This window comes from Chinchilla lanigera, unplaced genomic scaffold, assembly GCF_000276665.1.
Source record: "Chinchilla lanigera isolate Chin_1 unplaced genomic scaffold, ChiLan1.0 scaffold00057, whole genome shotgun sequence".
Classification (NCBI taxonomy): Eukaryota; Metazoa; Chordata; class Mammalia; order Rodentia; family Chinchillidae; genus Chinchilla; species Chinchilla lanigera.
In genome coordinates, this window is record NW_004955458.1 from 3,141,547 (window position 1) to 3,144,142 (window position 2,596).

Sequence of the window (2,596 nt, forward strand, 5' to 3'; positions counted from 1 at the left end):
GCCAGAAGACCCCAGAATAAGCAGCCTATCTCGGTGGCCACTGAGGGGCAAGCCTGACCACCGGCAAAAACAGGGATGCCAGTGACCTTTGCTGAGCTGCCAGGGAAGAGGGAGACTGAGCACTCTGCCTCTGGCATCAAACATGACAAGATGAAGGACTAAAATGCAATCTCAGAACTCCACCCCACTCAGAACAAGTCCAGGAGACATCCACATAGGAGAACTTGGTAAACACATACCTGAAATTGCAGAAATTATTGCAATGGAAGTAAAGAAACAACTGCATCAGACCATAAAAGACATCATCTCAGAAATCATCTCTCAGGTAAAACCAATAATGAAAGAATTGCTCAGCACATTTAAAGAAGACATACGTAAAAAACTAGATGAGCATAGGCAACGGATGGAGATGTTAAATGAACGATCTAGGAATAACCTAGAATGCATGGAATAGATTCAAAGAGATATCCAGGAAATCAAAACTTCCATGGAAAGCTGGCAAAACTGCTCAAATAAAGCCAAAGATAGAATTTCAGATCTTGAAGACAGCATGGCAGCTAATGAATGTGACACTATGTACCCAAGGAATCCTGCCATGTGTAGTGAAGAAGCTAGATTAAAATCACTTCAGAGCTGGCCAGACTATGCTCGCTTAACTCCCAGAGAGTTAGCTAGTGCCAGACTGTACTACACAGGTATTGATAATCAAGTGTAGTGCTTTTGTTGTGGAGGAAAACTGAAAAATTGGGAACCTTGTGACCGTGCCTGGTGAGAACACAGATGACACTTTCTGAACTGTTTCTTTGTTTTGGGCCAGAACATTAATGTTCAAAGTGAATCTGATGTGAGTAATTTCCCAAATTCAATTCCTCCAAGAAATGCAGCCATGGCAGAGTATGAAGCCTGAATCATTACTTTTGGGACATGGACACACTCAGTTAACAAGGAGAAACTTATAAGAGCTGGCTTTTATGCCTTAGGTGAAGGTGGTAAAGTACAGTGCTTTCACTGTGGAGAAGGACTAAGTGATTGGAAGCCCAGTGAAGACCCTTGGGAGCAACATGCTAAGTGGTATCCAGGGTGGAAGGGAAGGGACAAGAATATGTAAACAACATTCATTTAACCCATTCTCTTGAGGAGTCTCTGGTAAGAACTGCTGAAAAAACACCACCACTGACTAAAAGAATTAATGATACAGTCTTCCAGAATCCCATGGTACATGAAGCTATAGGAATGGGATTCAGTTTCAGGGATATTAAGAAAATAATGGAGGAAAAATTCAGACATCCGAGAGCAACTATGTATCACTTGAGGTTCTAGTTGCAGATCTAGTGAGTGCTCAGAAAGATAATGCACAAGATGAATCAAGTCAGACTTCACTACAGAAAGAGATTAGTACTGAGGAGCAGCTAAGGCGCCTACAAGAAGAGAAGCTTTGCAAAATCTGTATGGATAGAAATACTGCCGTGGTTTTTATTCCTTGTGGACACCTGGTCACTTGTAAAGAGTGTGCTGAAGCAGTTGACAAATGTCCCATGTGCCACACAATTACTTTCAAGCAAAAAATTTTTATGTCCTAATCTCACTCCACAGTAAGCGTGTTATGTTCTTATTTTTTTCGGTGTTCTTGTCCTGATTGAATGTGTGATGTGACAGAACTTTAAGTAATCAGCATTGAATTCCACTGACATTTGCTACCAACCAGAAAAAAATGTCAACAGTAGCATTTTAGTTGGCAGTCTATGCCTGGAATTTCTGGATTTTTCAAGTTATTAACTGCTATCATTTATCCAAGTTTTTCATGGTTATTCAATTGAAGTTAGACTAAAAGGAATCATACTATAACTGCTCATACTGTGTATTTGTAGTAGCTGACTTAGTTTCTAAAGTGTAAGTGAATTAATCATCTGGATGTTTTATTCTTTTCAGATAGGCTTAACAAATGAAGCATTCTGTGTAAACGTGGAGATGATAGTTAATCTCTTCAGTCACATTGTTTTGTGTGAAAAAGGAATAAACTGTTCCACACTGGTGGGAAGACAGAAATTGTTTTTAGATATTTGTCTTTGTGTCTTAGGATTCTGTCCATTTTCTTTTAAAATTACAAATGTGTAAATGATTTTTAAAGAGTGATTTTGCCATCTCTAAAATGGTACTTAATAATAGAATACCATCTAGCCAACATGTACTGACACTGACGTTAAAGATATATTAAGTGTAAAATACAAATGGCAAAATACTGTATATAATATAAGCCTAGTCAAGGTGTGTGTATTTTGCATCTATAATAGAATGTAAGATTTGGACAGATGTATGCACCAAATTGTTAAATGTGGCTTTTCTTGAGAGATTGGGGTTTGGTCCCAGAGAGATTTTCAGGGACCCTATACTTTCTTTTTTTGTTTTTCATTTTGTTCTCTTTGAATTTTTTGTAAGTATGTATTACTTTTGTAATCAGAATTTTTTTAGAAGGGGCTGAGGATTTAGCTCAGCGGCAAAAGCGCCTGCCTGACAAGCGCAAGGTCGTGAGTTCGGTTCCCGGTACCGGAGAAAAACAAAAAAAAAAAAGAATTTTTTTAGAAAGAATTTTACTGAT

The 2,596-nt window shown here is 38.4% G+C and overlaps 1 pseudogene; it reads left to right on the forward strand.

The window, feature by feature from the left end:
- Window positions 1–886: 886 nt before the first annotated feature.
- On the forward strand, window positions 887–1,700 carry LOC102017847 (annotated as a pseudogene).
- The last annotated feature ends 896 nt before the right edge of the window (window positions 1,701–2,596 follow it).